Source organism: Mauremys mutica, chromosome 9 (genome assembly GCF_020497125.1).
Source record: "Mauremys mutica isolate MM-2020 ecotype Southern chromosome 9, ASM2049712v1, whole genome shotgun sequence".
NCBI classification, from domain to species: Eukaryota; Metazoa; Chordata; order Testudines; family Geoemydidae; genus Mauremys; species Mauremys mutica.
The window spans coordinates 64,598,827-64,621,886 of record NC_059080.1 but is presented as its reverse complement, the minus strand read 5'-3'; the positions used below and the strand labels follow the sequence as shown (position 1 = coordinate 64,621,886).

Genomic DNA, 23,060 nt, shown 5'->3' with positions numbered 1-23,060 from the left:
AGCATAGATTATTAAGGAAATATACTGTATTGTCACATTCTGCAGGTTTTGAAAATATAATGAAATATTCAGAAAATATTGAAAACTGTATAGTTAAAAAGTGCAGATAGTAACATTAACAAGAAACTGTTATCCTCTGGGGACTAACTAGGATATAATTATTCTGGTTCCAATGGCATCTCTTTCTGATTCATTTTTTAATGAGTGTCAGTAAAAGTCATAATTGGATGTACAAATCCTTTTGGCTTTTATACACAGCCTACCTTCACTGGATGCCCATTGTTTAGTCTAAGCACGTACTGTAGCCAATCATGATCAATGATTGCATATTTTCTATTTACATATCAGAAATCTGAAGTAGATGAAACATCAATTCATTTCAGCCAGTCATCTTTTAGTAAACACTGGCACCCAGATGCTGCAAATGCCCTAATTCCATGTCTGTCTGAAAGATGGATCATGCAATGATTTCTCCTCTAGATTAGTGAGGTCCACATTGATGAAAGTAGGTGATAATTTGCTCTACAAGGCACTGACCCATTTTAGTGTGTATATCCTCTGAAAAAGGTGAAACTATAATTATAATAGAGACCTAGAGGACTTTATGTGTAAGATTAAAAAGGGTATTACAATGACTGCAGTAATTTTTAGTCACTTCAAGTATTGCTGAGCTGTTAAAGGACAAATGCTAATAAAATATATAAAAGTAGCTTATCATATTAAGAAGCTAATGATGTATAATGTGACTGGAATTTCAAATTAAACAAAGATCAAGAATGATGAACATTTGCTGACAAACACCTAGTGCTTGCTGAATTGTTACTTCATGATAGTCAATTAAATGCAACAAAAATTACAAAGCAGCAGGATTGCACCAACAGATCTGTTCCACTCAGATTCCTTGTGAGATGTACAAATTGCTCCTGTAGGGCACAGAGACAAATAAAAAAAACTAACAGTAACATTTCATCTTTGGAATAGAAAACTAGCAGCTGTTTATCTTTTGAGGACTCATTAGACTGACAGAAAAAGTTACTTTTTAATTAAACTACTTTCTCCAGGGCCCAGCACCAAGACAGATGAATTTCCTGGAGCAGGAAGCTTGTGATACTGTGCATTTATTTCAATTATTCTTCTGAGTTTTTTTTTAAATGCATTATTTTAGGGTACAATTAGCTTATTCAGTGAGGCAAACATGGCAGGTGGTCAAGTTCTGTTTTCTAGTCTATTATTACTTAGAGTTCAGAGGAACCGTACAACTTTAATACCACAATTCCATATAAGGCATTCTGGGCCAGATTCGGACTTGATGTAAGCAGGTGATCACTCCATTTAAGTCAAAGGAGGAAGACTGAATTTGGCCCCCTATTTGTGAGATGCCCAGGTTGGGCAATCAGAGCTGAAGGAATAGACTTCTGCACCTATGTAGCATTCTAGACTTCTGCATAGGCATAGTGGTGAAGGCTAGAGGATCCAATTCCAGGATCAGGGCTTATTTTTTTTCTTTATTTTAGTATTTAGAGAGTTATCTCCAGAGCCACTGATTCCTATTTACTCTATCTTTTTATTAAAACATTTACATTTAAATCGATCACATTAATTCAAAAGGTGCTGAGTATTTCATTGCAGGCTCAATCCCCCAAGGTGCTGAGCACTCTGGCTCCAGTCCAGCAAAGCACTTTAGCCTGCATTTAACTTTCAACACTGAATAGTCCCATTGACCTCAACAGCTCTTTGTTGACTTGCGTGGCACCAGTCACATGCTTCAAGGTAAGCACATATTTAAATGCTTTGCTGGCTCAGGGTCAACACGCTCAACATGTTGCAGCATCAAGCCCTAATAGTGGATAGCCATGCTATGAAAATGAAGACTACATATGCCTATTACCATTTATAAGAATCAGGTTTCTTCTATATTTTCTTGTCTGAGAAAGGCATGTATGCTTCCCAGTTATCCTACACCCATGTAACAACTACCTGCCTCCACAGAACTCTCCTGCTTGGTGAGCATTACAGTACATAAAGTTTCCTCTGAAACCAGATTATGTCACTCCATGTATCACAGATACCCCTTGCCTCTGGACCAAAATATTATAAAAGGTGTGTGCCTTGTTTAAACATCTATTAAAAAGGAACTCCCCCTCCTCCTTGCTGACTGAACCGCATGAAAAGCACTGAAACTAACACAGAGAGCCAAATCCTGCCCAACTTCCCGTTTCTTTCCCTCTCCCACCACTCCTGGTAGACACAAAAGGCCCTAAATTTGCAGAAGCAGCAGGATTCCTCTGTGTGTGGAGGCGAATGAATCTGGAAGTGTTACAGTGAACTTCTTGCAGACCATGAGGCTGTGATTCATTGGGGCTCCCTCCATCCTAGCACAAAGGGTTAGAACAGTGGGTTTCAACTTTTTCTATACTGGCAACACCTCAAAGCCCCTCTCCCATAAAACCATAGTGGAAGGACAGTGTGGTCATAATGCCTGGTCAAAAACCTCCATGCAAGGGGGGTTCACTAATATTTGAATCCCCGATCAACTGTATCTATCCCCCACTGCAAATGGCACAAAGACAAAAGCAGAGGTTACTAATTTTCTAATGGTACGTGGACTTTACATGCAAAACTGATCATCAGGGAATCAAAGCATTTTATCATGAATCATTCTGTGGTAATTCACTTATGTACAGTGTACATGGCAGATTGTGTTCTGTATAGACAAACAATTTAGTTTTGTAATATTGCTTATGCAAACATAGGGATATTCTGGATAATCTATAGTCTTTCTTATTTTATCTTTAAAAATTCTGAAAATGCTTCAATTTTTGGATAATTAATTTTGAATGTATAGCCCACACTTCCTCTCCACAATCAAAAGTGATATTGTTAATATGCAAAAATGAGAACATTCAAAGTGATGATCCTGAAAGGAATGGAATTGCTTCACATTCTGAGCGCTGGCAACCTGATTCATGCTACAGAAGTCAGATAAGGAGGATAGATTTATTGCTAACCCCAAACAAACTCATTAGGTGTGTATAGAAATATGGGCCTGGTGCATGGGAGTTGCTTGGGAGGGAACATTGTGAGGCTACATGGGCTCATTTAGAAAACGGAATATCTCCATTTGCCAAGGTACAACCTTTTGGTGAGATCATATGGAATCTCACACACTAGCAAACTCAGCAAAGATGAGTATTTGCATGGGAAACTACCAACCCTAAATTTCTATGATTCTATGATTTCTCTCTCCAGGTTCTGTGCCTGACGGGCAGGTTAGGAACTGAGAGACAGATTACTTTCAGAGGGGACAAACAGGATGACAAAGCTTCAGCTTGCCCTTGATTCCTGAGTCAACCATGCTTCCCAGAAGCCAAAAACCCATTGTCCAATGTGCAGGAGGTCTGACTGGATGATCACAATAGTCCCTTCTGACCTTAAAGTCTATGAGTTTATGAATCATCAACTAAATCAAATGGTGTTGTTTCTACTCCTTGACTGAATGACTGAAACATTATAAATAGGGGGGAAACACTTCTGGGACAGACAGCAAGTTTCTGCTCTATGAGTCTCCATTTCAACCACATCCCACAGGTTAAACAGTATTGCTATGATAAGTGACTGTCCTTCCAGAAACATCTGCATGAGCTTTTGAATTTATGAGCTTTTGAACTTCTTCACCAATTGTTCTAGCTAAATTCCTTGTTAATATATCTTCCTTTGCATATTAAACAGCTTGAAGATATACGATACAGTAGAACCTCAGACTTACGAACACCAAAGTTACAAACTGACCAGTCAACCACACATGTTATTTGGAACCAGAAGTATGCAATCAGGCTGCACCAGAGACGACAGAAAAAAGGAAGCAAATACAGTACTGTACTGTATTAAATGTAAACTACTAAAAAAATAAAGGAAAATGGCATTTTTTTTCTGAATAGTAAAGTTTCAAACCTCTATTAAGTATATGTTCACTTGTAAACTTTGAAAGAACCACCATAACATTTTGTTCAGAGTTATGAACATTTCAGAGTTACGAACAACCTCCATTCCCGAGGTGTTCGTAACTCTGAGGTTCTACTGTACATAGGTTTATCTGCAGTTCTCTCAGTAGGTTTATCAGGGGCTCTCTCAACTCATGTTCATAAAAATGTAAGAGAGGCAAACAAACAAGAGGGAAGATACAAATAGAGATACAAATATAAATGGCTCACCAAGATTGTAATCAACTGCTTTACTCTTATTTGTCATTTCCAAGAGAAGCAGCTTAAAATAAAAAGCTTAGGGACATTAATTTGAATTTGGCATGGAGCCTAAGCCTATGGATTTAATACCTGCATCTACCAGACATACAGTACAGTAAAGAAGAACATTGGTTTTAACTGTTAACAGCACCATATGGACCCTCCTGATCATGTTTTTCCCCCCTTAATTTGATTTAACTTGTTTGGTTTTTTTAGAGAATTTGAAAATGTTCATTTCCAGGTATAGATTCACATTTCAAACTGGATTGCTAGACATGATGAGTTACTTTGCACTAGAGACTCTTTTAGTCTGAAGTATCACCAACAATTTAAAATAACTAAGCTAAAATGATAGTGGCTGGCTCTACATGAAAAAGAAAATCACACAGTAAAGATAATAAATACATATATCAAAGGGAAAGAAAATATGGATTTCCTAAACTCAGACACTAAAATATTTTCTGCACTCTAATTTATGTGTGTGCTATTGCTAGTTTTTTTGTATATTCAAATTAACTTATGCTTCTGAGCCTTTCATTCCCCTTATTAGTTTATTTATGCATTTATTTTTATTTCCTGATGGCTTTTTTCTATAAAGCCTCTGGAAAAGAACAATAAAAGCACCATTAATACCTCTAATGGCTGGCCCCACCAACCAAATATACAATCTGCCTCTTTCTTCTGTAGATCGAGTGATAAAGGCATGTATTTTTGATGCTGAATACCCCATTTTTAATCCTCGTTCATGATCGTGATGTCTGTGTCCATGCAGCCATAGTTTATTAGATTACACTTTTTTTTCAACACAGTGACTTAAGAGTTGCCTGCCATATTTTCAATGAAAGCCATCTTACAACCAAACCGTGCTTAGTGCTTTATTCATTACTGATGTGAGAACCTCAGCCAGACCAGCCAATTTCTATGTTTCCGAGCATATTTTTAAATCAGTAGCAATGTTTTCTATGTCTTCCTTACTTCCTAGTTTTATCTATGTTATGGGATTTTTGCTTGTTTGTTCGTCTTTGTGCGGACAAATTTTTAAAGAGGTCAGTATCTCAATCATTTGAATCATCACGAATTTAATTCTCCTCATTATTTATTATTGAGCCTACTAATGTCAAATACCAGAGCCACTTGATGGGTTTTTATCATTTGGATAGCATATTTAGGATTTGTCTTCAATCCGATAACTGCACAAGTGCAACCCTTGGTGTAGATACTATCTACACTGTCAGGGAATGATAGGGTGACCAGATGTCCCGATTTTATAGGGACAGTCCCAATTTTTGGGTCTTTTTCTTATATAGGCTCCTATTACCCCCCACCAGTAGCGCAGCCTTTTTAATTTTTATTCACCTGGCGGCGCTCCAGGTCTTCGCCGACGCTTTTACTCACCCGGCGGCGCTCCAGGTTTTTGGCAGCACTTTTACTCATCCGGCGTCGCTCTGGGTCTTTGGCGGCACTTTGGTGGCGGGTCCTTCAGCCGCTCCAGGTCAGTCGGGGGTTTTCTTTTTCTTTTTTTTTCTTTTTTCTTCATGGCGGGTGGCACCTTTTTAAAATGTGTTCATTCCCCCTGTTGCTAAAACCTGGCTTTGCCACTGCCCCCCACCTTCTGTCCCGATTTTTCACATTTGCTGTCTGGTCACCCTATGGAATGACTTTTACCAGTGTGACTTAGCCTGGTTACAAAATTGTGCTGCAGTGGTATAGACAGTGTTGACAATAGGCTATACTTTTGTCTGAAATCTCAATGTAGAATCTAAGATTCTAAGCTTCCATTAAAAAACAAACAAACAAAAAACCCTGCTAAATTTGTAGCACTCGTAGTTATGAAAAAAATTCTAATGTAGACAGAGATAACAAATGCAGTGTTCTTACTGAGTCTTCAGAAAGTCTTAAAAAATGACTCTGAAAGATGTGAAACCCATTGCCTCCCATTAATCTCACTGGGATCCTAATTCTAAAGTCAATGATGACTCAATCTATTTCATGGCGATTCTTTTAGTGGATGGGTTCAGGAAAGGATTGTGACTGAAACCCTCTGGATTGTGGGAACTGAAACTTGCTGCAGGATAGGAAATACAGAAGGAAGATAGAAAAGACAGGGAAGCAGAGAACAGAGACTTGGGAAGGTATAGAAATGCATGGCAGAAATAATGCAGGTCCTAGAGAGAAACATATCATTTTTGTTAAGAGATACTGAATATAACAATATGGCCTGGAAAAGTTGTACCAATATAACAATACTAGAATGATTAAAGCAATACAACCCCTGAGGGTGAACACAGCTATACCAGTATATAGGTGCTTTATACCATTCTAGGTATTCCCATATAGGAAGGGGAATCTGCTTATATCAGTTTAGCTTCTTTAAACAGTGCAAATGCATCTACATCAGAGGTTGTGCTTCTATTACTATTTTGTTTAAAAAAATTATATCCCTAACTGAAATAATTAAACAAGTTCAAAAAACTGTGCATCTTAGGCCTAAGGTAACAAGCAAATAAATAACTAGAAGATTAATTACTAGATAAAGGCCATATTTGATCTTTATTAAAATCTCCCATTGTGATCACTGGGAGAGCTACTATATATTGAGAGGAGCATGGAGTCCAAAATGTATTTCTGAGCCCATGGACCATAATTAAAAACAGAATTCAGCTCTCACCATAAAGGGAAGGTGGGAGGAGTTGAGCAACATAAATAACACACAGTTATCTCACTGTAAAATCCTAGTAGAGACAAGACACTTGTAGTTTATATTGTGAGGTAGGTGGGCAAGGTCAACATCCTGGCCATTGTTGACCGTTGCGCCTCCTGTTTTCTGTACATTTCCTAACTGCCTTCTACACAGTGGATGAATTCCTGGCCCTACTGAAGTCAATGGGAGTGCTGTCACTGATTTCAACGGAGCTAGAATTTCACCCTTGGATGTTAATACTTCCTCTCATTGCACATTACTCACTAGGCTTTTTAAGGCATCAAAACACATATAAGGATCAGGATGAATGGTGTAAATATCTGGGATATGCTTGGACTTCTCTTCCTGCATGCCAACATTCAACATGAGAATAAGCCACTTGCTTTCTGTGGCATATAAAGCTTCCAGTGAGTGACCTGTGCAGAGATTAAGGATGTCATCCAAACTTCATTGAACTCAATGGAAAGACTCCCATTGACTTAAATGGACTATGAATCAGGCTTAGATTTTTGTCTTCGTGTTGAAATACTCTTGGATATATCGTCTCTTCCTTTATAACTTTTACAACCTTTGATTCCTTGACACCCTTTGTGTTTTATGATACCAGAATTTAGAACTTCAAAGGGAGTGCTCAGATAAGTAAGTGTACTCAGATGCAAAAGTCTTTGGATGATCAAGCCCTTAAATGTTAACAGGGAAACACATATTGTAAGATTCCTATAACCAAACCTTAAGAAATGAGCTGCTGCAGCAACTTAAAAATAATAATCACTGAAAATAGGGATTTTTAACAAAAATAATAAATGGATTAGGGCCTGTCCTATTCCCACTAATGTTAAGAGCAAAACTCTTCACTGGCAAAAGGATCAAGACTTTGTTGAGTGTTAGTAATATACAGCATTACAGATCACTTAAGATGCAGCATTACAGATCGCTAGTGGCTATATTATTCTTAATAAGTGAACCATATTAAAACTAACTCCTTTAATGCAGGAAATGTACACAGAGCACACAATTACCAGATAATCTTATGCATAATATCAAGGATTTTAAAGACAGAACAGATTCTCTTCCCTCTCTAGTCTGTATTCCATCATCACCTTCATTTTTGAAAGTGAAGATCAAGGCTTATTTTTTATGCTTTAGAAGCTATGATTGAACTTTCATTGCAATTTAATATTTAATTTGAAATTAATGGAATGAAGGATGCAACTATTAAAACTCAACATGTGCAGTATAAAGCAATAAAAAATGTAGTGCTGTAAAAACATACCATAATAATAAATCGTTTGGGGCAATTTAGAAAGAGAAAATAAATATCTATATAATTTTAATTAACCACTCCTCAATAATGTAAAAAAACAAATTACATTTGCAGCTTCTGAAGCAAATTACAATTGTAATTTGAATATTTCTGGTAGGAAATTCAAACAAAGCATTTTATCAAGATGTACAATTAATTCAAAACCATTTCTGTGGTTAACAGAAAAACAATATTGGGTGATCTTTGCATTTATATCCTCAAGACCGGACAAAGAGCATTTGCATTGTTCGGCAATACTGTTTTGTTAAGGTTTAAGTAGGGCAGGCAGCTGTGAGCTAACTTTAAAGAGAACGGATACTTGGGAATCTTTCAAGGTTTGAACTTTGGGGAAAAATGATTTGACACCATGACATTTTTCAAAAATAGCTACTTCATTACATGTTCAACCACCACGGGAGTGGCAGTTGTACAACAAGGCTGTTGGAATTTACTGTGGCATTTAGCCACAAGTCCTGTGTAGGGGGATGAGGAAGAGTGTGCCCCAAACCTAGCAAAGCACAAAAGATAGCTATGCATTTTGCATCAGCCATTAGGGTAGCACAGAATGCAAGTCTCTCCCCCATTGGGGTCCTATAGGAATCAGTCCTTGCACTTCTCCGAGCAGGGGAACAGCAAGGATAGCAACTGTGAGCAGCTCTTACACAGCTGCAGAAGTGGGAGGGGTGCATCTTGTTTCTCTCTGTGGTCAATCAGTGGCCAGAATCAAACTAATTCTTAGCAAATATCTAGTGTCACAGAACATTGGGAAATGATTAGAATTAGTAAGAGACGATGGGCAGGAGAAGCTGTAGGAACATGGGGAGATGGTTGCATCAGCATATGGAAGATTAAGTCAATCAAGCAATGAGTTTGTCTTCACTTTCAGCAAAGGTATGCTCCAAGATGTCACATTAGTACTCATCACTGTACAAAAATGCCTGCACTGTGGTGAGGGAGTACTCAGCACCTTGAAAAATCAGGCCTGATCTTAAAATAATTCTAAGTGAAATCATCCAATTGTGTTTGCACAATTAATGGCATTTTAAAGACTTTGCAAAGAATATTAACTAAAATATTTAAATATTCCTTAAAACACCACTGATTTCCTTTTAACAACTATTAACATGTAGCAAAGATTGTAATATTTAAATGATATTAAATGACTGACATCTCAAATGTAGAAGCTAATTCTCCTTATTAACAGATCTATATGACTTGTCTGCGATTTGAGAACTAGGGACTTCTTCCTTTATTTAAAGGTTGAGATTTTCTGTGAACATAGTGCAAACATTTAACGTGTGAAAAGTGACAATCAATGACCCCTTCTTGCTTCATGTAGATCTTCCTTTTATGTATACCACTTGCTCTTGTGCCCAAAGTAAGTTCTTACTGCTTTTGACTTCTGTGAGCCCTGCAGAGCCAACATAGCTAAGACTGAGCAAACTGGATTTTATTCCTTCTTGTGTACCAACAGAGTTGGTTACTAGGAGCCTGATTTTCAGATGTTTTTGGTGCCTGCTGATCCCATTTACTTCATTTGGAGTTATGGGAACTTCACCACTCTGAAGATCAAGCACATCAGTGCAAATTTACTGTACAAATGTCTCTGAGGGCATAATCTGAAGGCAACAAGGCTGTACCATTACTATTGAAGGCCTCCAGAATCTTTTATTACCGGTGTTGTTGGAAGTAAACCCAGTTTAACTCTCAGAGACTAGGCTGAGTTTGCAGATTTAGCAGTTAGAAAAAAAATCTTTTAACTTGTGAACTGAGCACATCAATGAATTGAGAAACCATAAGCAGGTGAAGTTCCCACCTTACTACAACAGAACACAGACACATTAAATACACCATTCAAACTTGCCCCTTTCCTAGTGTCTGGCTTTATTTGCAATGCAAACACCATCATTAGCAAAATATAAACTTCAGTCTGTATTATTCCAGTGAGGCTGTTCCAAAGGTTTCCCTGTATGCCTCATCTGTCTCAGAACCTAGTTTTCTGTGTCCCTTGAGAGAGACTCCTTGATCTACATGCCAACATGAGCCACTGATTATATCTTTATGCAGAGGTCTAGCACCTCAGAGTGGCTCTGCATGCATTCCTCCTCTGCAGGGTCCTAGACACTGCCATGCAGTGACAGAGACTGTAACAGGGAGTCTCACCGTGCCTTTATTAGAAAGTCTCTTTTCAGTATAGAACCGCAATTTAATATTTCAAAATGCAGTATCAGCTATCCATGTAACATCATACACCACGGCAAAGAGATGAAAGCATCTCCACTGCTGCTGTATAACACATACTCTGTCATATTATCTGGACTAGTAGGCTTAAACCATGACAGTTCCTCTGATAGGATTATATCCATGAAACAGTAAGGAAGAACCCAGACATGTATTACTAACAATGTATTCAAACATTATAGATGTGATCATGAAGAGCCAGCCAAAGGGAAATATACTGAAGGATTCATGAAAGAAAAAATATGGTCAAAGATGTATCAATATTTATATTAAAATTTTATTTCCTGTAAGAGGCTTAGATAGAAAAAAATCCAAAAGGTGGGTGTGGTATAGGTCTCCTTCAGATTCTCCTTTCTGTCCGTGTCCTGAATCACCCATAGCACCTTGATGTGTGCCTCAGATTACTATTTAGCCAATCAAAGGTGCTGTCACATCTTAGTTAGAATTCCTGGGAGTGCGTGAGAGCATATGGGGGAGAGTATATGCATGTTTGAGTGGGTAAAAGAAGGTTGAAAAATAGTACAGAAGGAGTCAAATGGTGCTATTGGTGACAACAAAGACAACAATTAAACAGATCAAAACCCCAAAGAAGGTAAACCTTCAAGAACCACATAACTTCAGCAAGGAGTATCACTCATCCTCCTTGCCCCTCCCTCATATGGAGTGAAATCCACTGTCTCCACTGAAGACAGTGGGAGTCCTGTAAAGAGTGCTTAGAATATATAAAGAGACATAGAAGGAAAACATAGATGGGCCCTTTCCATCTGAGATGTTTAATGTAAGTTAAAATTTGTCTGTGCAAGTAGACAGAACCTGGGGGGATGGGGAAAGAAAGAGAGTATAAGAAAAAAGTAAAAAGAAACATGAAAATAAAACCGAACATAGTCTTCAAAGCTATCCACCTGCCTGGTGAGCTCTGGTATAGCTTTCAATTGGATATAAGCCATTCTGGGAACTGGAAGGACATACTGTTGTATTAATTTATACGGAATAATATGGGCCCAGCAAGTTAAAGGTGTTAAAATGACCCTGCAACTCTTCAGCATTAAAGAGTTCTAAACAAGGTTTGGCATACAGAGACCTCAACCTGCTTAGAACCATGGCAAATGCACCATTAAACATTTTTTAAGGTTTTTTTTTATTAAAGAGGAAAAACAGTTAAAGCATTTGAAATGTGAAGTATTAAATAAGGCTTTTAATTTAACAACATCCCTTGCTCCCTCTAGCTTTAAAGAGTTTTTAGAACAAAACCCCCAAGTTTGACAGTCTTTTAAATAGTATTAAAGGTGGTAATAACTGTACTTTTTTGGAGGGAAAGAATTTAGTTGAAATGGGTCAGAGCTATTGTTATTGCTGTCATTGCTTGAAGTCTGATCCCCCCTCCTCTTTTTTTTAAAATGGCAAAATTAGACACACACAAAAGGAGAGAGAAAAGAATAGCAAAGATGGAAAATTAAGCTTCTGTCTCTGGTGTTGACTTGTACTTGCAATCACACTGCTGGAAAACCCAGGCACAACACGTTTTTATTAGCCAGTCTGAGACATGGCAAACTTGTTGCACTAATTAATACATTGCTTTAATTTGCCTTTCTGGTCACAGGCTTACGTTGGTGTTTCAAAATAGACAATCTTGGCTGGCTAAGCCAGACTCTTATTAGACAGAAGAAAAAGGAGATAAGAAAGAGAAGAAATAAGGTAGGGAAGAAAAATGATAAATCTGTGAGGAGGCTAGGGGAGAAGACTAGGCGTTTGTCTACACTGGCAAGTTTCTGTGCAGTGAAGCAGTCAAACTGCAGACTTGTACACGCTGCCAAGCCACTTTGTGCTGCAAAAAACCACCTTGATGAGACTCGTAAAGCTATTTGCACAGAGGCTCCAGCGCTGTATTGCCAGTGCAGACACTTGATTGCTTTCTGCGCTGTAATTGGCCTCCGGAGCTGTCCCATAATACCTCAAGTGACTGCTCTGCTCATTGTTTTGAACTCGGCTTCCCTGGAGACAAGTGCCCCATCCCTTTCAAAGCACCGTTTCTGACAGCCCTTGCGTGCTGTGCTGATCTGCTCCCCCCGCTGTCTGAACTTACAAGACAGCATACTGACACACTCTCTGTCCCCCAAAACACACTCTCTCTCTCACCCGCTCCATACACACACACACTCCCTGTCCCATACTCTCCCCTCCAACTTCATTTGAAAAGCAGCTGGCAATGTAGTATGATGCCCATGATACAATGGGATTGGGAAACCTGCATCATGTGATGCTATGCCTGCCCCATGAGGCATTGCAAACCCTTCCCAAAGCACCCTGCGTCCAGTTGCACAATGGGATAGCTACCACAATGCACTGCTGTCTTTGCTGTTGCAAGAGCTGCTAATGTGGGTATGCTCCAGCATCACAAGGAGTTGTAGATGATAACTATTACATTCTTTGAAGAGCTCATTTTCTCAAAGCATTTTCTGTGGCCCTTGATCATGCTCAGAAGTATTTAGCCATGTGAATAGTCCCATTGACTCAGGACTACTCGATGTGAATAAGAGTTGCAGAATCTGATTCTGGGTGAGATGCAATTAAGTTCCATAACCTATTCATGCTAGGGAATCCTCCTCAGAGAGCCATGAACCAATTCTATAGAAAGCAAAAATAGTAATACACTGAATCAAACTGTCAGGTTAGACCAACATGACCCTCATTCACAGTTCTCACTGTAAGGTTTTATCTATAGAGAGTATGAAAAAACTCAACAATATAAATTTTTGGAATAAGTTATCAGATTTATGCTCTATACATTAGAGAAACAAGTGCATATTTGCACGGTTTTGAACTAGGACACTACAACTGAACTTTAGGGGCAGTGATGCAACCTTTAATTATGCCCCACTGGAAATCTATTCAATGGTATTATACACAGAAGACTGGCCTTTGGTTGAAATATATTCAGGAAGAGCTACGCCACTCAAAATACATTTAAAAATCTTCTGAGATGATTAAAAAAATAGTCTCTTGGTTGTTATTCCATCAGCTTTGCTTGATATTCTGATAAATCCAGGAGAGTTCCAGCAAAACTTTAATGTTATGATATGATGTTATGAGAGCCTGGGATATTCAGATCTTGATATCAATGACTAATTCTGTCTGTACATTATTCCATGCTGATCAATATCCTTTTCTGTGATCCTGTGGCAGGTAAATTAATCTCAGATAATTTTACACCACTGATATGGTGTGGTCAGCGAGAGGACCACAATTCTCTAGCACCTTTCTCACCTTGCTTAAAAAGTAGAAGAGTATTTTGGCCTTCCAGAAACACAACAATGCCTTTTCCTCTTCCCTCCCCCAGGTTAGGTCTTCAAGGAAGGGGTGAGGGGTATTTTTTTCTTTTAGTTAATTTTCTGAATAACGAATTGGGTAAGTAGCAGCTTATCATGTAAATGTTGTTGATTTGGGACTGAGGATTTTTTGTTTTAGTTTGAATGCAATTAGCGCAATGGCGAGATTCATTTTATAAAATAAATATAAGTCTCAAATCTTTACGTCACAATGATAGATAGTCCAAAGATGCAGAATGGCTACATACTGCACCATCTAAATGCCAGTTCTACTGTCAAGTTCCTTGGAAACACAGAGCTATATTTGGCAACAAAAGAATAATAAAATAATAATGACATTTTTCAAAGGTTTTGACCCTACAAAGTACAATGTGCAAATCTAGAGATGTGCCAAAGAGATAAGCGTCTTCAGGGGAAAACCTCAGGGAAGGGAAATTATGCTCTAAAAAGGAAGGAATTTCGGACTGTGAAAATCTTTTTGAAGATGCCATTCCTACACTGAAAGAAAGATGTTGCAAGCGTAAATACTATTCAGCCAGATGTATACCATCAATAGCATGCTGTTCTTTAAAGAACATATTAGAATCCATATGCTGTGAAGTCTCTGAAATCATAACAATGATTATCCACTAAAGAAAGAAGCAGTGTACATTATACATAATACAAAAGCAGGATCAAGACTATACAGAAAGACACAGATATAGGTAAGAATAGAAGAAGGCGGCTTCCATTGTCTACAGCAGTACCTATTAACTCAAGCTAGGGTCTGGTTCTCTCCGTTTTGTTTTCATACAGGTTTAATTTCTATGGAAATTCTTATACAATAATTAACACTGGATCATGTGCACAAGACACAATGAGCTCTCCTGCCAGAGAGGAATATTAAAGCTATACAATCAGCACTCCAGCCTTGAAGGGTTACCCCATTTTTTGTAGAATAAATGGAATAAACAGCCAGCCACCTCTACCAGCCTATCCCTAACTGTCTTTCCTTCTGCCTCTGCCTCTTTTTCACTGCCAAAGCAATCTTTGCCCCTTTTTTGGCTGCCACTGCTCAGCCACCCTACCTATGTCAGTATAGTGCCAGGTGCACTCACTAATGCTACCCACCTCTGTCTGCAGGCCCCTTCTCTTTCCCTTTATACTGTCTATCCCACCCAGCTCCAGACACATGTCAGTGAGGGCAGATGTTTCAGGGCAGATAGAGAAATGGTCAGAAATGGCCTACCTACCGTCCTAAGTTACATGTTCACTGCATAACCAGTTACATATACTTTAAGCCAGGGGTCTCAAAGTTCTGGCCCGCAGGCCATCTGCGGCCTGAGAACCTCCCCACTGCGGGTCGCGGAAGACAGACACATGCAACCATGCGGCTGGCAATGTCTGCTGCAGGCTCCGCCCTGCACCACTCCCATTGGCTGGGGGAGAGGGACAGGATAGCATCACTAGTCACTGGGCAGAGTCAGCCATGGAGGCAGCATCATTAGTTGCTGGGCAGAGTCAGCCATGGAGGCATCACTTTTTTTCACAATGAATATAAAAAAGTCAAAATACCAAACACAACTATCTGATGCACACCTTGCTGCAATCCTGAAGGTTTCAACTGCTCAGTCACTGAGACAAACATCAACTGACTGACAGAACTGAAGTGTTGCCAGGTGTCTGGCAAACACTAAAAACTCTCTGGCAGGTGAAGAATTGTATAAAGTTGTTTGACAATTTTATTATTTCTAAAAAATTTGAAATAAAAAATACAATATAAACTTTTTCTTTTCTGAACACCATCTTCAGTGACATTATTGGCCCGTTGGGAGGATTTGAGGACTGGCACTGGCTCTAAGGTAAATTGAGTTTGAGACCTCTGCCTTAAGCCATCCTTCTGCCCACTATCCATGTGAGATGTGTCCATCCCCTGTACTATTTCAACTCATCCCTGGAACCACTCTTATTCCTTCTCCTCTGCCATATGACTCATTGTCTCAATACAACCATCTCCAACAGCCATTATGCTATGAGCCACAACACACCACCACCCTACCCAAGAGAACCCATCCCATTTCCCATTTTCCCACTGCCATTCAATCACAATTTTAAGAGAGGTGCTAGTTTGGGGACTCAGAAAATCTCATCACCCTTTCAAGGTGAAGGGGTGGGAGAAAGAGGAGTAAACTTTTGCCTGGTCACAGAATTATATAATGTTTAGGTGAACAGACTTAATTCCCTCCCACAATAAATATCTTGAAAAAGTAGTTCTATTCTGGAAAAAGTGACTGTGCAATAATTATACCAACAACAAATCTGTTCAATCTATATGAAAACATCTTTTCTTTCTGCCAGCCCTGCAAACACAGCCTGGGATCTGAAAGTTGAATTGGAGTCATATGCAAGACTCTGCCGGCAAGATTCTGCCTGTAGTTAACAAGCACAACCCCATTTGTCAATAGTGAGGTTAGATATAGTTATAACTGGAAATAGAATGTGTCCCAGAAACTAGAAATTAGCTGCTGACAAGGACAAAGTCAGAATTCCCCATAGGTTATACTGGCTGTGTATGTGCTAACAGGGGTCAACAGCAGTAAAAAAACCCCAAACAAACAAAAAACCAACAACTATTTCTTACTCTAAAATAAGCACATCACTGAATATGCACAAGAAACACAAAGTAAGGTGTTGTCACCAAAAGAGAACCTGTGGTTCCCATCAGTTTGCTCCTGTGATATAAATGTGTCACTCATACACCTTTTGCTTTCAGCTTGATGCTAAAAAATCCTTTTGTAGCAAGGAAGAGGGTGAGATGAAATGATTGACCTTGCCATATATCCCAGGCATTTAAACTGCAAATCTGGTCTCTTTAAGAAATGCTGATATATTTACATATTAATTCAAATTCAGGAAAGGAAGAGCAAAATCCATTTTCTGTACAAAAGGAAGTGAAGTTAATTCAGTCAATGATACAGTTGTATATAGACTCTTTTACTGTTCTTATATATTTGCTATTTCATGGAATCACTTTATAGCCACCATACATTGGTTCAGAAGATTAAGTAAAAAGAAATCCTGACAAGTTCTCTGCTGTGCTGAAACCATGGAAAAATTCCATTTAACCCACCATTAGCATTTACTGCATTTCCAATTTGTTTCCAAATGGCACAAAGGGACACCTCAGTGCACAGTTTGGAGGTGGAATGAAGGGCTGCAAAAAGGGTTCTCATGCTCTAATGTAGCCCCAGAATGAATAGGAAGGGAGGAAGTTAGACCCATCTCCTTGTTGCAGCCCATAAAGGGCAGTAAGAATCTCCCCATTAAGGGATATAGTAGCAAGCATATATCCATGGAAACCGGGAAGATCTAGCACACATTCTGCTTCTGATAGTTCGTTGGGAGGGGAACTGCAGACCATCCCCATTGCAGGGCTCTGCCTTCATGACACAACTAGCTTCATATATTAAAAAGAGAAAGCAGAGATTACTGGTGTGAAAATGGATACATATTTTATTTCCTTCTTTATGAGTCTCTCTTTAAATAATATCAAACAGAAAATGTGGATTTTAATATTAACTCAAACTCAGAACCAAAATTTCAGTATCATTTCCCAACAGCAGAAGAAAAGCAAAAGATCATTAAGGGTAGTAATTTACAGATTCAGCTGCTGTGCTATCAGTTTTTGTACCAAAAACAGATTAGTACTTCAGCGGATTATTGTGCAATCTATGAACCATACATTTCAAAGAATTATTTCGTGTTCTATTTCAGCTATTTAAAAAGGCATTTGCTGACACACACACCCTGTTGTGCCAAAATAGTCAACCAATTGGCACTAAATAACTTTTCAATTTACTTTTCATGTTCAATTTCATCTGGCAACACAAAAGCAATGAAAATATACATGGTTTAGTTCTGCGAAGGTTACTGTAAATAACTTGGGAGAGATATAAATTATTATTACCACATTTCATATCAGGAGCTAATGAATTTTAAATGCAAAAATGTTTCCACTCACACAGAACTGTACGTTAACATTTCTGTTTCAACTATCGTATACATTTTTATGATCAGGGCATTGAATGATCTGTAATTTGTCTATTGTTATTGAAACAGCCCAACAGTATTAGGATAAAGCCTCATTTCCCACACAGTATTATGCAAGATAAATGATCTGTTAATGATGCATTTCAGCATACAGTAAATATATCCCATAATTCATGATTTAGAAGTAAATTATATTTCAATATGATTCATGATATAAACCTGCTAGGAGGAATAGAGCATTTCCATTCTTAGATAGATGTTCTGTGTGATAGAGGATTTAGACATGAGATTCCCAACAGAGTTAATAGAAGCATGACTATACAGCCCAAGCAGGTTAAACATGTGGGGCCCAATCTTAATCTCAGTCCCCACTGAAGTTACTGGCAAAGCTCCCTTTGATTTAAATGGGAGCAGAACTGGAGCCTTTCCCCTAAGTGACACTACACTGGACAGTTACCATGCAACATTTGTGGGCTTAACTGTGCCATATTGAACCAGTCTGCACTTCACAGTTGTGACATAAAGCAAGACTGGGACCTTCCCTGTTTTCTGATGGGGGAGGGAGTCAAAGGTGCAAATAAGCAGTTGTGCAGAGGAAGGCAAAAAATAACATCTCAGCTACAGGTTTCTTCTCATCTCTTTCTTCAGGGTTTGCCTGAAATCAGCTCAGACTACTAGGTAACAGCCACCAGAAGCCTCTCCAAATTCAGCCAGCTAGGAGAAGTACAGACACATTCTTCCCCTATTGTAACCTCCTTTGGTACCAGCTTCCCCTTCCATTTCATAATCCCACCCAGATCAGCCATGTGATAGGCAGGAACCCAACCATCCTTTGCAAAGTGGCATTATATTTTGTCTCAGTATATAACATGTTCCAAACTTTGCCCCATTTCACACACTAGTCCCTTTTTATATTGACTCACTGCAAGCAGAATAAACTCTGACCAGACAAAGTAATGCTGCTTCCTTTACTGTTTCTGACACCAGCTAACATGGGGGGGGGGGTTGAGTGCAAGTGCCAACTCGTTGCTCTAAGGAACATGTATACCCAGTACAAAGCCCACCAAACTAGGTTTTCATTTCTTAGAAAAAGGAAAGCCTTAACCAGTGATGCTCACCAAAACTTTTCCCAAATAAGGGCTCACTGCCAACTTGCCAGTTAGAATGTATTTGCATAATACTGAACTGCACTCTGCCTTATTTTTAGTACCAAGACACAGCCCACAGAGAATACATGCAACAGGGAGTGCTCTGATCCATTAAGCTTTCTGCCAAGATCAGGACAAATCATCACAGGCTGTGATCTGTAGTCTTTGCAGGCTGTATATCCATACTGAAAATGAAGGCAGTATAGGCCACTTGAAAAAGCCCACGAATCAAGCCAATGGCTAGATGCACTTTACCTTCTCTTGGTCTTATATGGGAAAACATCAGACGATGCCAAGGCACTTTTGGAGATGGTGGTAATTTCAACTAAGTTTGCATATCTGAAAAACTTAAAGATAAAAGCAAAGACTAATATAGGGAAATAAATAATTGATCATCTATTAAACAACATGGAATAGTTTGGAAGTAAAACTCCCAAGAGTATTTTTTATTCCTATCCTTTTAAATTGAAATATTTGATCCTTCTGTCATTTGAATTTCATTTCCTCATACCCTATAAGGAACAGCTGTACTGTTTGTATTATGTATCCTAATGAAGCAGGGCCATATCATTCCTTCTCCCTGATACAAATTGGGGAAGGCATAAATGGCTGGAGTGTTGGTTCTGCAGTATCATCTTCCACTCCCTTTTGGAAGCCTCTTCATTAAAATTCTATAAGGATTGGGTTCTGTACTATTGGAAGGATGTCCTAGCAAGGGGCAGAGTTGTGTGTGTATGTGTGTTTGTTCTTCGTAGCATTGTCCATCCACAAACAATAAGTATATGCCAACACTTGGCATTAATCCCTGATGTGAAATCCGCCCCACCCTCCAATAGAAGGTTCCACAAGTAGTAAGAGGTAGCACCCCCTAAAGCACAGATCCTTCAGGTGTTATTGTGCCAAAGGTCCAGATGTGTGGAAGGAGCCAGGAACCAGTGCAGTTACATAGGGTTTCTGGAACTCTGCAGAGTCCCTGTGAGTCATGCAGCCTTCACTGTTAATGGAGCCCTAACCCCTTGTTTCTTCCTCAGGTTGGGAAACAAAACTTACCTTCAAATGCAAATAAAATTCTATGAGTACAAATTTATTGCATTTCCTATTCCCTTCATCTGCCCAGGTAGCAGATGAAAGAGCTCTTAAATAGATGGATTGGGCCTTACTCTTTGTTTGCACTCAGAAAAATAGGATGCCAGGAATCCTGGTCTGCTAGCCACAATTTATACCTCCTCACCAAGGCTAGAAACAATTGGGCCCTCACACTCCTCTGTGCACAAGGATGCTACAAGGTTAGTGATGACAGATGATTCTATTCTGCCCCTACCCTGCAAACCTCATATTGGCCAGTGAAAGTTCACTGAGGGAAATTGCACTTTGCAGCCTTCCATGCAATGACCATTCTTCCCCTGTGCTCTGGGAGAAGGTAGCACTTCGGTGGTACTTCTCTCTACTACCCTTCCCCAAAACTGTGGCTGTGCCTTAAGGGCACAACATAGACCAATAGATGCACTACAGCCACATACAGTACTTTACAATCCAATTAACATTCAGAGCCTCTTACAATATGTACATTCTAAGTCAGCATCTTTAATATTATTTCTTTTCAAATGTAGGATCCTTTCTGTATTTATTCCACAAAAGCATAACTCTAGGAAGCTGAATGGTACAGTATTGACAAAAGCAGTAGTCAACAAATATTGACTAAACTTCATGCAACATAACTTGGTTTGAAATATCCTTGAAGGTCTGTGGTTTAACTTTGCCCACCTTACTGAAAAAACATATATCAAAATCATTCTCCACACACTAAAGAACAGTCTATCATGTAAATGAACAAATTAATGACAGCTGAAGCAGGGCCTGCCAATTACTGTGAAAATTAATTATTCTGTTAATAACTACATTGATTAAATCTTACTTTAAAGGCATGTTGGACAATGTGATTCATTAATTTCACTTGAGATCTCAGCCATGTATGCTAACTCTGTGTGTGTGTGTGTGTGTGTGTGTGTGTGTGTGTGTGTGTGTGTGTGTGTGTTCAATTAGTGCACACAGCTGAGATGGATAGATGGGAGATATAGGTGGATGATGGCAGGACTTCTGAGTATGTTTCCATTCCATTCACTGCTGATCTGTTTCCAAATAGCCTGGTAGTTTGTTTTAAAACAGTATCCTTTGAAATTAACAATGCACACTAAAATACATATCATTGTGCAGACTGTAATGTTCAGAAATGGAGAAAGCAAATATTTTTTAAATGTTAGTTTTGAATTCTGGATATTATGTTTCTTTATTGTGCTGCATATTAAATCTCAAGGTTCTTTATGAAGTAGGTAATTGAAATTTTAATTAAAATCGGACCATGTTAATGAGGAAATACACTCCATTCCCCCATATTATGCATTTTCATAACTTGCTCTTTGGACCATGTTCTAAGAGCTATTCTGTGCAGACAAAAAATCCCCAGCTTTTGTAAATTGAGAAAAAAAAATTAGCAGCAGCTGAAAACATACTAGCTGAGACCAAATTAGTTGAACATATACATTTCTCCAAAGTCTTCTTTCATCCCTCACAGATCTTAGTCACTGCTTGTCATATGTTCCCATAGGATATTTGCTCCTCCAAAGATTTCAAAATTGAACTCTGCTCATAAGCCCTGTCAGGAAAGTAAAAACACCTTCTCATTTTTCCACTGTATAGTATATGATGAAAATACATGAATCCATTGTGATTCATAGACAGGTTCAGCAGTCTTTTCATATTTACTTGAGCTATGAATCAAGTTTCAGGCTCACTCTTCAAAAATAAATTATTTATTTGAATAAGTACAGTGCTAGTTGATCCAAACCAGGTGAAGTGTTTCTATCATAACTATGTTTGTTAGGATTGATTTACAGCTTTCTATATTGTTTATAGCAGTTGTTCATATTCGATTGTTTTATTTGTTCTGTAATGAGTTAGGGTTTTCCTCCCTATTCAATCATACTTCTTTCTTTGGACCAATTCTTCTCTCAGCTTTCTGCAGTCATAAAACACCGCATGTGCAAATGAAAGTTGTTAATAGATCATAGACAGTTTGTGACCAAGTGCTTTCTGATGACAAATTAGCTCATGGACATCTCCTCAATCAACATCCTAAAAAGAATATGGTCAGAATCTTGACTAAACAAGTTTGCATCCTCAAATGATGATGTTTGAAGAATGGTGATTAACATTGTCTTTAGGGAATATACAAGTCACTCCTGAGTCTGCTGCTATAAAGGTTTATATCTACCTCTACTTCTTCACTGCCAGATGACTCTCAGATCCTTTCTCTCTCTTCATATGATGATTTGAAGACATTTCGGGAGATGGTAGCATGTTTGGGTCCAGATTCTTGACAACTCTGTCTTGTCCATTCAAAAAAAGATGTGTATACTCTTCTCATGTTGACACTGAATTTTCCCAAAGAATTTTTAGACTTGCCCAAGAAACTGTACTTACAATCTGCTTCCAGTTCCATCATGGTAAGAAAACTGTACAAAGTATACCAGCATTATTTCAGTTTATATTTCTATTACCAGGATCCTTAGTGGTGTCCATTGCCTCCAGCACACCCTACTGGGGCAGGTCTTTTAGAGGAGAAGGGCAATAGTCTGGGTCTTGGGAGCCTCAAGTGCAATTGCCTGTGCCACAACAGACTTCCTGTGGTCTGGGGTAAATGAGTTAGTCTCTCTGTGTTTCAGTTCCCCGTCTGTAAAATGTGGCTGATAGCACATCCCTATCTGATAGGGATGTTACGAGGATGAATACATTAAAACAAGGGCAAGTCAGTTATTTTTGTCAAGGTCCAAATTTCTTGGTCAAGGTATAGTCAAGACTGCAAAAAAAAAGTAATAATGTTAATAAATAGATTTTGGGGTCCATTTCAAAAGCATCTGGTGGTCCAGTTTTGGCCCATGGTCCGCCTATTTGCTACCCCTGCATTAAAAAGAGTGTGATGTGCTTAGTTACAATGGTAATAGAGATCATATAAATACCTTAGATAGAAAGGGACCTACTCAAGAGAGGCTGTCTAAATCTTAAGGGGATAGA

General features: G+C 38.7%; 1 protein-coding gene across 5 annotated transcripts in view; it reads right to left on the bottom strand.

The window, feature by feature from the left end:
- Nucleotides 1–23,060, bottom strand: part of CLSTN2 (calsyntenin 2) — a 713,200-nt gene that overhangs the window by 167,906 nt on the left and 522,234 nt on the right. Inside the window, exon 1 of one of the 5 annotated variants that reach the window (XM_045031414.1) lies at nucleotides 15,045–15,161. The exons of the other annotated variants lie outside the window; for them this stretch is intronic. The gene's annotated coding sequence lies outside the window, so the exon portion shown is untranslated. Of the gene's footprint in view, nucleotides 1–15,044; nucleotides 15,162–23,060 lie in introns of those variants that run through there. 5 annotated transcript variants of the gene reach the window in all.